Genomic DNA, 14,652 nt, shown 5'->3' with positions numbered 1-14,652 from the left:
GGGGTTGCAAAAATGAGACAGGTTTTTAAAAGTCATATACATTAGGGCTTTAATGTGGTATTTCTGAAGATATTTAGTTAATTTTTTTTAACACAGTGCCTTGTACAAACAGTCATACCCCTTGTACCGTTTCATATTTTGCCACATATTTTGGTATATTATTTTTTTTTTGGGGGGGGGGGGGTTATGTGGTTGGTCAATACAAAGTGCCGCAGTACTGTGAGGTGGAAATAAAAAGCTGCACGGTTTTATTTGTTTATTACAAAAAATATCTGAAAAGTGTGGCATGCATTTATATTTGGCTATTTTTCCTGAGCCCCCTTTCACTGCAGTTGCAGCTGCAGGCTTTTGCCCTATGTCTCTACCAGCTTTACACATCTTGAGACTGAAAGGTTTGCCCATTCTTCTCTGCAAAATAGTCCTAGCTCTGTCAGACTTAAAGGAGAGTTTTGTGGATCCAAAATTGCCAATATTTTCACAAGTTTTTTTAAAAACAAGGTCTAGAATCTGGGTCATTCTAACTCATGAATTGTCTTTGATCCAAGCCATTCCTTAGTAGCTCTGGCTGTAGGGTCCTGCTAGAAGTTGAACTTCTACTCCACTATTTTCTAGCCTCTAACTGCTTTGCATCCAGGATGGTCTAGATATTGAAACACCAAGGTATTTGTTGCCCTTTACTGTTGTTCACTCGTTTTATTTATTTTTTTACTATCGCCTGATCTAACATGGGATCAAAACAGCTTCCAGATCTATAATGAATTTATGTATTTCAAACCTCCCTTTCTGACATAACAGCAAAGTTCTCTTATAGAGCCATCATTTGTCTGTTTGGCCGATGCTTTGTCTCCTTACGTTTTTGTAATCTTAAATGCACCATGACAGGTTTCCCTTTTAGATGGTACAAATTATCCCAGACTTTATTAGTATTAGACACTGTATACAATTGACATTTTTATTCGGTCACACTTAGAAGTGCAAAGTAGGTGTAGCAAAGGTGTTTCTTTGAGTCTAGCCATGCTGAAGACTTCGAGCGGCATCCCCTCACCTACGCTAACAAGTGCTTAAGGTCCTGATATTGTCGCACAAGTACACATGTGCACACGGGGTATCAACGTGCTGTTATCACACAGTTTCTAATACAAATTCAAATTTTGGGTTTCGTTTAAAAAATGTCATGACTAGCTTGTCTACACAGCCACAAAATGCAGCAAGTCTAAAATCACTTCACATCGCTCATCTTTTTAGGAGATGCTGTGAGCCTCAGTTTTTAGCAAAGGAAGCAGAGTTTTTAAATGCTACTCTCTCATTCACTGACAAACCACATCCAAAACACACACACACACACACACACACAGAGAAAGATTTGCATGCACAAGGTAGCACACACACACACACACACACACACACACACACACATACACAATCCCATGCATAACGCCTATTAAAGAGCACGCTTTGTCCCAGTCGCATAATTTTAATTTGTTATGAAGGTCATTGACAGCAAGTAATAATCACCATTGGGGATCTAACAATTTGCCATTTTGGAACATTGAGGCACTGATGACTCAACTATTAATAGACTAAAGCTCCCCCACCCCACTTTCACCCTATTGCCTACATCCCCTGTCTTTTAGAAAGGCTTAAATGCACAATATATTTTAAAATAAGACAATACACAAACACCAGAACATCTAGAGCACATTTAACTGTATCTCACATATTTTCTGCTCTCTTTCAATTCTGTATGAATATACTCCCAGGATACTAAATAAACCCTTCCAGAACACCTCCTGTGACTCTCAGGCTGCCAATCACTGACCTCCCACAACCACACACACACACACACACACACACACACACACACACACACACACACACACACACACACACACACACACACACACACACACACACACACACCACCATCACTCTTTAGAAACAAGAAAGACACAATGACAAGTTTTATTATAGCCCAACTCATTTACTCTTTGCTCCAATATCACCCTAGCCCACCTCCCTCGGACAAATGCGTCGAGCATTTGTCGCCAAACAAATAAGTCCAGGCTTAAGCTATTTTTATCAAGTTCAAGAGCGTTTGTTCTTGTTAGGAGTTTGTCAGTGATTGGGGCGAATGAAATTGGAGCAGGAATCCTTTATCTTACGGAGGCTCAACAACTCAAGACTAATTGCAAATTAATCTGGATCGGGATATCTGCACTGAGAGGGGCTCAATAAGAACTCGTGGCGAGTTAGAGGAACTAGTTGTTATGTATTTATGGCAGAGCATTGTGCATACAGAAGCAGAGGAAGGCCGGAGATGGATGGAGCCAAAACCCAAAAGACAGAGTAGAACATAATTGCCTGCTTTTCTATATCCAAGCAGTCATATCAAGGCTGGAGGATTGTGGATATTAATAATTTACCATCAGCTTGATAGCAGAGAGCGTGATGCAGTTTTTAGTTGTGGAAGTTTGGTGTGGCTGTCGTAGGTTTCTCCTTTGTGGGTTGAGCACAATTGCAGTGCTTGTGGAGAAGGTCAAGTAGTCTTTTGTTACGGACTAAACACTAGAAAGGAATTTATGTTCTTCATCACACTCTGATGATCTCAGTGTAACGACAGCATGACGGGTTCAGACCTGTTATAGAAATTAAAATGTTTGCAACAGTTTAGTTAGCCAGCAGTATGCCACTTGTGCATTTATTGAGCCAGTTTGCTATTTTAATGCTGGACTCAAGCGTTACCTCTCTCCTCTGTGGCTATAGAACGCTTGACTACTATCAGAAGTGATTTCCAACATTTGATTGTGAAATGATCTCTGGAATGGACTGGAAATCTGACTTGAGACCATGCTGGATGGTAGTTAAGTTCCTGCTGAGGAAATGGGCTTTGATTTGCTGTCTGGTAGCCAGGGTATGTCGCTCTCAATTACTCACTCTGTCTCTTCAGCTAGTGTACTCTGTACTCCCCCAAGTCCTATGGTGGGGAACCTCTGGGCACCTTGACTGTCGTTTAACTGCTTGTGGCATGAAGCAGCTGAGGAAATTGGTCATTAAATCCAACGAGCTAGGACCAAACCCCCAGTGCCCCAGATCTGTTTCCAATCAGATAGCCCTCTTTTACAGGAGTGACGGAAAGGAATCTAACACAGCCTGAAGCAGACATTAGATTGCTGCAGCTCAACGGCACTATTAGCAGTCACCGTACCAACAGCGGAGGAATTTATTCAACTTTAAACATATCTTAGCAGCTGGAGCATTCCTGTCCCCAGAGGATGTGGATAATTTGATGCCCCCTTATTTCAAGCGCAGTTCCTAAATATACCTTAATGCACCTGTAAAGAATCTAGGGTGCTTGGAGCTGAAATAAATTGTGGCTCCATTAGACAATACACATATAATATCAACTGGACCACACCTAAATCCACAGTTATTATAACGATAGTTTTGTGTGCTTGATATCTTTGGACTGGAAATTGAAATTGATTTTTGTAAAGTTAACACCTAGATTCCAGAACAGGGGACTAAATGCAGGAAGGCATGGTCAGTAAGGATGGCTGGCTCAGTCATACCAATCACTGACTTTACCTGTTAAAGCATAGTAGTAAATACTTCCAACCATTGATGCATGAGCTGTTCAGTTCTTCTAATTGTATGCCATTTAAATATTTGCAAACTGACAACTTTCAATTGACAATTTAAATATTTTATCAAAGCACAAACGTTTGGTTCTAATGGACTGCCGATCTGTCCAGGATCTTCACTGCATCTTACCTATGGACTGTTAGAGGTAGAGACCAGCTCTCCTGAAGCCCTGAAGGTTCCTTTGGGTATAAAGTAAATAGATGGATAAATGGGATTTGGTGCTTAATTTGTAAGGCATGCTCTAAGTGTAGACAGGTGTTAATATTAAAATCAACAATAGCAATGCAAAATGTTGTATTTGAGGGACAAAATTAGATTATAAGTTTGCTCAATATGCTGTTTGGACATTTATTACAAATTTCCTCTTAAGATTCATTAAAAGCTACGATAAAGCAGCACTGAAACCTAATTGAATTATATCATAGAGCCTGCTGTCATTCATTTAATCAATAATCTCCTTAATACCATTTTTTGTCATACATTAAAAAGGGGGAGTTACAGAACTGGTGAAGTCCACACAAGTGTCCACACTTGTTTCTAAGCGAGCTCTTAGGCCTGTGGCTGGTATTACGTATCTTGACCAGATGAGAGTGAGGAATTGAAAACGGGGTAAGAAAACTGTTTGTTTCTATTTGTGCAGAAAGCAGCAGGAGAAAAATCTTTTGTGCAACAGGGTAAGCTTTTATAAAATGATAGTTGAATAAAAGGCAGTTACAGTAAGCTAAATGCTCCAAAGGTGCGGTGTTTTGTAACCAAGGTCAGAGAGAATATGAGAGGGAGGGGTAATTGTTTTCCTAATGGTCTGAACCTTATTAGAGAAAAATGATAAAACTTGTCTATCAACAGAGGGCTTAATGCGAAGTGGGGGAGGGTTTACAGCAAAGAAAACGATACCAAGGGGCCCTGGGGGTCATTTTTATGTTTACTGGTATAAGACCAGAAAACTATATTTAGATCACAATAATTCTTTTTTTTTTATCTAATTAAAAAATGAATAAAAAATTGTGTTCCTCTTTATTAGTGCCCAAAAAGCAAAATGTATGCTTTAATGCAGTGATACAATCTGACAGCTAATATTTGTAAAAAAAAAAAAAAAAAAAAAAAAAAAAAAAAAAAAAACTTTATAAAGGATAATATACAAAGGTATATGTATTCTGTTAATAAATGTTGCCTGTAAGTGTCATACATGTGACAAAAAATATATTTCGTGTTGCCTTCTTAAAGAAATGAGCCAAAAAAAAATGTGTGCCGTCTAGCAAATAATTTTACTCTTTGCAAGTGTCTGGGTGTTAGAAGTTAAGGACTTCTCTGGTTACTGCAGTGATTTGTGCATAGAGTCCAAAAAAAGCAGCTCAGGTTTCTACAGTCAGCAGCCATAAGGTTCAGAGTTTTTCACTTCTAACACTAGTCAGTGTCATTGGCCAGATAATGGCGGCAAACCTGTCTCCAGAGCACTTGCTTTCCCTTTAGGACAACAGGTGACAGGTAAAAAAAACAACACATCTAAAAAAAATGAATGTTTGGAATTCAAAGTTGTAAATGGACTGAACTTATATAACGCTGTTCCTGTCATACTGACCACACAAAGCACTGTACTACAGCCACATTCACCTAATCGCACACACATTCATACATACATACACCAACACACAGCTCGGTAGGCAACTTGGGGTTACGTGCCTTGCCTAGGGGCACATCAACATGTGACAAGGGGAAGCTGGAATCAAAACCACAACCTTCTGGTTGCAAGACAACTACGCAACACATCAAGTCACAGTCTACTTTATAGAATCCATAAAGTAAGAAGAGAAATAGAAAATATTGCTGTGTCCTTCCTAATGCACAGTATAAATTATTTCATACATTCAACTTTATAGCTTGCCTTGGAGGGTTCATGGAAATCAAATCTTTATTAAAAAAAATTTCCATGAGGGCACGGTTCTTTGGAGGAATAAAATGATATGGAAATGTGTAGGAGAGAATAGAACGTTGACTTGTCGGGAGACTATAGTAAGTATAAAACATTAATTCATTTAAACATATTTCTACTCTGAATACAGATGCTCTGTTGATTGGCCCTTAGTTGGCGTGGCGTTTGCATATTCTTTGCACTCGTATGTGGCTTTTCTCCGGGTACCAGGTTCCCTCCTACAGTCTTAACAGAGCTAAGCTTGGTTAACTGGCCACTATTCAATTTAGACCCGATAGCCCGACGTCTTCGTGCTGGCCCCGACATAACCTGCCGACCTGACTTGGGTGAACACTCTCTGTTGCTCACTGGCTCTGGCCCCCGACAACCCTTACAGAATTAAGTGGCTACATAAAACAGAGGGATTTATTGTGACTAAAAACTACTAGGAGTATGATGAGATCTCATGTCAGATCTAGAGATAGAACAATGCCACGATATATATCTTGTCAAAGTGAAGCCTGTCTCACAAAGACCCTATCCCATTACTGTTAGTATGTAACTTCATCTGGTTCAGTAACATTATGCTATAATTATGTTCGCTTGAAATGAAAGGACTCTGAGCCTGACATCATGCGTTGATGTTTGAGTCTCTTACTCTGAAGCAACAGAGAAATGGTTCTGCATTTGTGTTGAAAGACTCAAATGATAAAAACTGGCTGACACAACTATATTTGCTGTTGAGTTTATTGTTGAAGAAGTCTTCTACTCTTTTTAAATATTCGTAGATTTTGTTTTGTTTGTTATATGGTAGAAAAAAGACTGAATGGCAGACAAGATAGGAGCCATCTGTAAACACTGCTATCACCGTTATGGGCTACACATTAGCCCCTAAAGATGAAAACCGTAGCATTCGCCTTGGAGGTTCGGTGAACTGAAGAAATATTTCATACTTTTTTAATCGCTCTAGTCTGAATTTGATCATCTCTTCTTCAAAATCTATAATATTTTTACGGCACAATCATCAACAGAGTTCCTCTACTAAAAATCTTTGGAATACAGATGAAGATTTATGCAGTTTTTATTTAATTTGTGAAAGCACAAAAAGAGAAAAGATAATTCTGTTTCTTGGCATTAGGACCAGATTAAACTATTTTAAAACACAGTTTGAGATTAAAGAAGCCTTTTTTTTTTTAAAAAGTGGGGATTTCTAGTTTTATTAAAACTTGTCTCAGCTCGTTCTCATTGTCTCATAGTATTCATTACAACACAATCTATTAAAGTTATCACGTAACTTTGACCTAACATACTCACAAACAAACCAAATTATTTTTAAGGTTGAACCGCAAATAATAAAATAAATAAATGCCTTACAAAAAATGAAAAAAACCCAATTACACAAACCTTGATAACTCCCATTTTGACAAAAGGTCTTTACTTGGATCTCTGTGACTTTCCAAGACTGACTGATCTCATCTACAAAGGAAAAGGGCAGACATTTTGCAAGAAGGTAAATACTTTAAATGTTAGCACGGGGAGTGTCTTCGATTTGTCCTTTAGGAAGATGCTGCGGAGCGATACACCGTGCACTTCCTCCTTCCCTCCCATCCTCCTCTCTCATTCATTTGCCTCAAAAACTGTTTGCTCTTTTCACTGCTTCCTCTGTCACTGCAAAATGCACGACCAGCAATATGGGGGAAGAAGGGGGAAAAAAACGAGAAACTACGCACACTTGTTGCCTGGAGTTTATCTCTACATTATTCTCGCCGCTCCTTTCGTTCATTTCAGAGAATAAGATAAATGAACAACGTACATTTTGTACACCTGTCCTCCCCTCCCCACCTTCATCTCTCCCTAACGATAAGGGATTTCATTAACGTGGGAATGCTCGGGCTGAAAGAAACATAATTGCTTCGGTGTTGTTGTCCTCTCTGCTGCCAACGCCCTAATTTCCTCCTCGCCTTACTCTTGACTGTTAAGTGATCATTATATCAACACAGGGGATGGGCCAAGGGTAAAATATTGACAAACCGCGGTCATGTTCGTGTGTGATGTTGATGGGAGGTATGTGTTTTGCTGGTGTGGGGGAACCCTCTTCAAAAATGACTAGGAGGGAGCAAAAAAAGGAAGAACGTAACACTAACGGTGCAAAGTGAGCCGGATGATCAATGGAGAAAGATTACAGAATCTGTCAACACTTTAAAAGCGGGCCCAGAACAACCCCCCCTCCCACCACCACCACCACCTTCACGTTCCCCCTGATGGATAACTGTATGTAAAAGATACATAATTTCATGACTTGCCATTTACACAGCATTGCACCTGAAAGCCAAGTGGCATAATAGACAGTTTAAAATGTCAGTGAAGTAAGAGTAAGAGTAAGTAAGAGAGACAGGTCCACAGCGGAATCTTAATTAGAACAGCTCCATCTAATGGCGGCGGATTTCCAAACTGGCTCACGATGACGGTGGTGTCGAGTAGACATATGCATAGCCCAACACACACCAACATGCACGCAATCCCGCTGACATACCGTTACCTAAACAGACACACACACACACCCATGTGAGCGCTAACATATTTATATGGATGCAAACAGAGAAAAAGACACCTTTTACTTCTGCGCACCCATTTAAATTTTAAATGAAGGGAGAAGAAATGGGTTTTGAAGCGCATTGAAATTCACAGAACCCGAACATGCGCTCATTCCGCATGCAGCAATTGTTGACATCAGTGCAATTTGCGCAAGATCCTCTTTCACACAAAACTTAATTTTATTCCTCCAGATGACCAGTCAATGACCAAATCTATCTAGTTATGGCAGAGCATCACAAGAGCGTTCAGTGGTCGTCTGGAAAAGCATGTATAGGATTTACCTATCTATCCCTTAGCAGACCTGGCTGTTGAGCCCGAGCCAACGCCACATGATTGTGTTAATTAATCTGCCATTGTGAGCGCGGGGAACAGCTGCACAGGCTCTCATGGCGGCGTTGTCAAAGCAAAACAATGAAATCTTAAGCTTCCCCAACTGAATCTTCTATTACAAAAGAGCGCCGACAACGGGGCTAAATTCATAAATCCAGAGATCAATTTTTACCAGCACTAATGTGTGACCTTTAAAGCAAAGAAAAGTGAAGGAGGAGGGGTCGGGGGAGGGATTGCATCATTTAGACTTAAAATACCGTCAGATATGTAACATATAGAGGCAACAGAAAACAAACACACGAGGACAACAAGAAGGGTGGACAGAGGTAGAAAATGAGCAACAGAGACAGAATAAAGCGAGAGAGAGGCAGGGATCAGTGCATCAGAGGCAAACAGATGAGTGCTGGGAATCACCAGCTGGGCACTGGTATTTTAAAACAAAACGTCTAACACTATTAGCAGGGATCCATCGATCAGTGTTACGTGGTGTTAATTTAGACGAGAGGAGAGGGGGATGGAGAAGAGAAAGAATCACACTTCACAGGAGCCTCACAGGTTAATCCATCGGAGAGCGGAATGTGAAACATTTGAAATCAAGACTCGTAATGTTTCTTGACAAGTTATCAACAGAGAAAATTGAACTTAAATCTTTATTTTTTTTTTTTTTTTTTTTTGCGGTGGCTTTTTTTTTTTATACGCTACTCGTTTTCATGAAAGCAGCAGAGAGAACAAAAAAAAAATAAATTCCCCATTCATTTTGAAACTACATTGACCAAGGGAATACATAAATAAAATTGGGTGTACTGCACTGCCACCACAAATTATGTCTGCAATAACAGACTTTGCAAATAAATGGCTTAGCACCTCTAATCGAGTTCACAAAATGTTGCACTAGACAACCATTTCACTGCATTCATTACAGCTTCGCCGAATTACACTTTTATTGCCCGCAGAAATCACAGCATTTGTCCCTAATGTGGCAGCCCGCTCAGCTTTGTTTTAGAAACTACAAGATGCCTGGAAGAGATGGAAGATGCAGAGGGTGGCATGGCCTTGGTGCATGCTTGGCACTTCTAGAGAGATGGTGATGCACCCTGAAAAAAAAAAAAAAAAATCATCAAGATGCCTGGCTCTCAACCCACTCTGCGGCCGAGCCCTTCTGTCTAGCAGAAAGCCCTCCAGCAGCCCACTGAGCGTGCAAGATATTAGAAGAGGAGTGATCCCCGGCGCTGAACTGTACCTGACGGATCCTGTCATTTGTCTGCGACTCTGTGGAAAGGATCAAGGTGCATGTAACTGATTGTTGCTTTTAAATCAAGGAAAACCCTTAGGAAAACAGTGAATGGAGGCAGTTTAAATGGCCCATAAAGGAGGCAAGACATTTCCTTCTCCATGTGACACTGTCTCTCAATCTGCACCCTGTTTAAGCCTGCCAAACACTAAGTCAAATAGTGACACTGAATATAGCTATGAATTGCAAATCTGTTGTTTAGTTGCCATATTTTTGATAGAGTGCCCAAATGTTCTCTTTCTCTTTTTTTTTCCAAGAGTTTTCATTTCGGTTCTTTCACACACTGAGTGTATAACCACTCCGATAAGACTTCTGATGCAGTGAAACACGCTAACCGACGCACACACACATACACACAGGAGCGCGTACACGAGAGAACATGCAACGCTGAAAGCTTGCAGATGGGGACGGGTGACATGGTGCTAACTCGCATCTCCAAAGTGATGCTCGCTGCAGCATCTCACCTGTCCAACGCGCTTGATTTCAGAAAGCCATCAGATGTTGCATTTACCGCAACGCTGAACAGTGGAGAGCATCCGATCAGGAGACGTACGCATCCTGAGGTTTGGTGCACTTCCACTTGACAACTCAACAGGACACTTAGTTGAGCCGGAGTGGGAATTGTTGACGCCAGAAAAAAGGTTGATATCTTGTCATTACGTTCTCCCTCCTGGCTTTGTTATATTTACTGCTAATAAGTTACAGAATGTGTATCGAATTGGATGAGAAGGACTTTTTTTTTTCCTCCTGTGCAACTGTGTTGTCGGCTCTCTGATTGTTGGAGTATAAAAATAATCGTCATGGAAATAGATCTCATTGACAACGTGCCATGTTCACACTGTGAGCAGCTTGTGCCTTGTGAACATAATCCAGAAACGTCCTCCAAAAACTTTCCTCCACAAACTTTCAATCCTTCATCCTCTTTTGCCCTTCTCTCCAAAAGATGAGAGAAGCCACTGCCAGGGAAGACAAAAGACAAAATCCTGAGTGTCAAGCACTGGCGAAACAGGTAGGATCTGGAAGTATTCGCTGAGCTTAAGGATCACAAAGCAGCGACGAAAGGAAGGAGGAGGAGGAGGGGGAAGTTTGGAGGACAGAGGAAGCGCTCGCAAAAGAAAATATGATATTGTGGAGGATTGACCAAAAGAGATTTACCATCCAGGTCCTGAAAATCCACCGCTCATCTCTGTGTCTAATAGGAAGCCCTGGCTCTGAGAATACTGCACCGGCACAATCACACCTTACCTGCAAGCCCTGCCAGGAGAGGTGGCATTTGGTCGATCCATCCTCCCATGAGGGGGGCTTGTGGCTTAGCCTTGACTTAGCTCGGAGTCTTAAGACAGGGGCTGGGCTGAATCGGGAGGACCATTGGGAAAAATGTGAGTCTGTGAAAACCTAGGATAAACTGTGTTCTCCAGAGGAGGAGACACGGAGTGCTGGCAGCTGAATTGAGGCCTGAGAGGTTACACATGGCTACAATGGAGCCTCTGGAGAGCCTTGGCTTTAGGAGCCTTGATACTGGTGTTTGGTGCATTTCTTTAAAATGTTAACTCAGTTTAAAGTCTTTGGGAAGGTTCTGGGAAGAAACGTGCGCTCTAGCAAAACACATTAGATTAAAGGATAAAGTATGCAGGTATGTCTAATCTAAGGAATTGCTCACTCTAGGTGGTCTGTAATCGAACAGTAGTTACCCTTTACTGGCTATAAACACACACAAAACACAACATATATATTATATATATTATATATATATATATATATATATATATATTTTTTTTTTTTTTTTTTTTCACTGCGTATCGGGAAACAAATTAGAGTTGTAACACAGAGTGAGTGAGATGGGTAATCCTGAAGAAAACCTGTTAGAAAAGACTGGTTCACTTTCGATCAGAATAATTCATACAGCAAAAACTACAATTAAAGTATGTTCATGTGTTAGAATGGTGCAGTCCATTTATTTATTTTATTTTTTTTTTGATGAGAAAACATAGGCTTATTAGAGGCGCTGTAAATAAAAGTGGGGAAGGTGTTTCGGCGAACACATGTTCTAAACTCGGTCCATACGGGTTCCATACCTGGGGCTGTCGCGTTTAAAACGTGTTACTCTAATAAGACAACAGTCGCTCTTATTTACAACAACCACAAGACGACATGAAAAATACTTTAACACATTTTCCGTTAAGGCTCGGGTGAAACAAACACCTTTGTTATTTACTAAACAAAACATCTAACAAACAGCCCCTTTCACGTGCTAAAGATACATCCAAACATATGCTCTTGACTGGAAAAAAAAAACATGGGCGCACACAAAAGGTGTAAAGCGTCTAAATTGCAATTGCACTGCATCTTGGAAAACAAACACTTTCCTTTGTTACCAAGACAACTGAGATAATGTGATTCCTGCGGCATTGTCAGGACTGCTACTTGCTACATTATGTGTGACAAGCTTAAGAGTAGATCTAGGGGCATGAATGTGCTGATTCGGGCTCCAGCCCATTGTGGATTGCAGATAGTCCGGCAAACCATATTTGCATGTGCAACCTTGCCAAGGAGTTAAGCTGAATGGGCTAACGCTGATTCCATGCTCACAGAACCCTAAACTGAAGTCAGCGCTGACATATAACACTCTCTAATGCTTGCTGTGCTTTGGTAGCCTGTCTTTCTGTTATTTACTTGCCACGCTAATTCCTGGCTTAGTAAATCAACACAGTGCCATTCTTTTAAAAGCTTTAAATGTGTGTATTTAATATATCTATCTGGACAAATAGCACATTCGTATTTAAGCCCAAAGCCTATATGCTCCTTTTTCTTCTTTCTGTCTTTGCTTTCCATGGCGACAAAATGAATTCAGCTCTGAACCTAATTAATCCACAAAGGTTTCATGTCTTAATCCCCAAAGTCAAGGGGGTTATTGTCCTCACAAATGAGGTCAGTGTTCGTCCCAGTGGAAATAAGCGAAAGAAGGAGGAAAACACGGGGACTATGGATGCTCACAGTCAGGCTTTCTCTCTCAGTCGTTCATCTGCTGAATATTGTTCTGATCAAGTGACAAGAGGCCCTGCAAACAGAGCCAGGGCTTGCCTGCTGTCCGCACAGGGACGGCTACATGCACAGAGATATCGCCATGTGAAAAGGGATGGTTTGCATGTCACAACAGATAGAAACATGAGCTGGCCGGTGAAATTGATGGTAGTGAACAACATCGGCGGGAGAGAGAAAATGAAACGCCTGCCAATCTCCAGTACGCAGACCTTTTGAACCAGGTGGATAAGAAGGCTGGTTCCGGTGGCAACTGTCACTAAGGGGAGTCACTGTCAAATTCTGAGGCGAAGAAGCATCATCCAAGTGTGACAGGACGATAGCATGATGCAGCCTTCCCGTCTGTCGGAATGACAAGGGGGGATGTGACACACATGGCCACACACATGTGCCTGAAGCACAGTAACCACCAGCGGCCCACACAGGGTCCTGTGGGGTACAAACCCTGGGAATAGCAGCGAGCCGGCCAAATGCTCGACACACACTGGGCACGTTGCGGGCTCCATCTCAAAAGACCAAATGGGGAAGCGTGGATGGCTGACCACAATGGCTGACATCTTTTCTAATTCAGACCATCCTGACAAGGGCCTTCAAGAATTCATCCAACAGAGGCATGGCTCAAGATGCAGGGTGGGGTTGCTGGCCATCGATATGTTGGTTTAGCAAAGGGGTCAGCCAACAGCAGACATGTTCAAAAGGAGGGTGAGCCATGAAGAAGAAAATCCAAGATGACACAATCGACAGCTTGTTAAAATCTGTTGCAGTCAAAGAGTCCGTCCACTGGACAGTCTGCAGCAGACATGGGGAATGAGCCCGGCTCCTTAAAGTCAGAACGAGCCGAGCAAAATTGCTCTGCCTTATCTTAACGGCCGACGTGACAGTGTGTCATCATCTGCAGCTGTTTTATAGATAATTACTTTTACTCGCTCTCTGTGGAATATAATGCATCCTGTCTACAACGGATTAACTATCGAGTGCTAGGCAAAGGCTCATTTCTGGCAAATTGCTTGTTTTCTATGACTAATGATGTGGCGACACACACTGTCATGCACACATCAAAAGCATCAGCCCAAAAACCTGCACTGTTTTTGATCACTGATAATTACTGTATCTGCACTCCAAGAAGAGTAAACAAAGTGAGAAGTTGAAACAGAGAATGAAAATGGAGTAGGCCTCACTACAGACACTCTAATTTCCAACTTCTGTGTGACTCCTGGAATAAAAAGAAGTTTGTACTGTCACTCCCCCCCCCCCCCCCCACCCCCACACACACACACACACACACACTCCCTCCTGCCCAACGGCGGAGATGGAAATACGAGTAGAAACTGACAGAGGGAATTAAAATCTCTAAATGCCAAATTTTTTGATGCCTCATTTAAAAATCTCCAATCAGAGCTGGTGTTTGTTGATTTTTATCAACTCGAGGGTTATTACATTTCAAGAAGATGACAATTAAAAGTCCCTAAATCACTCCCATGTGTTTTATTTTGCAATGGAAGCAAATAAGTGATATAAAGTCGCAATAACAGATGAAATCCCAGCATGGGGTCAAAACACAGACCAAAGCAGGGTTTCGCAGAGCCTGATTGGGTTGAACCAATCCATACTACCTTACAGTTAAAGTGCAATTTCCCATGACTGTGGTTAAGTGCATGCTAAATGCGTGAGTCAAAAACAGGTTTAAGAAGCTCAGTCCTGGAAAAGGACACAGTGCTGGAGGGAACAGAGGGACTTATTAAGCCGGTTTTCTTTTCCCTTTTCCTTTCTTCCCCCTCGTGTTCTCCACACAGCTGCCTGCATGCTTCCCCTTCATCTCCGAAGATATATAGAGGAGAAAAAAGAT

At 41.4% G+C, this 14,652-nt stretch overlaps 1 protein-coding gene across 6 annotated transcripts in view; it reads right to left on the bottom strand.

Moving 5' to 3' along the window:
• Positions 1-14,652, bottom strand: part of znf536 (zinc finger protein 536) — a 229,810-nt gene that overhangs the window by 73,271 nt on the left and 141,887 nt on the right. The gene's annotated exons all lie outside the window — the stretch shown is intronic.

The sequence above is a fragment of the Fundulus heteroclitus genome, chromosome 4 (genome assembly GCF_011125445.2).
Source record: "Fundulus heteroclitus isolate FHET01 chromosome 4, MU-UCD_Fhet_4.1, whole genome shotgun sequence".
Lineage (NCBI taxonomy): Eukaryota > Metazoa > Chordata > Actinopteri > Cyprinodontiformes > Fundulidae > Fundulus > Fundulus heteroclitus.
Note: the sequence above shows the minus strand (reverse complement) of the source record. Positions and strands in the feature narration are given on the sequence as shown.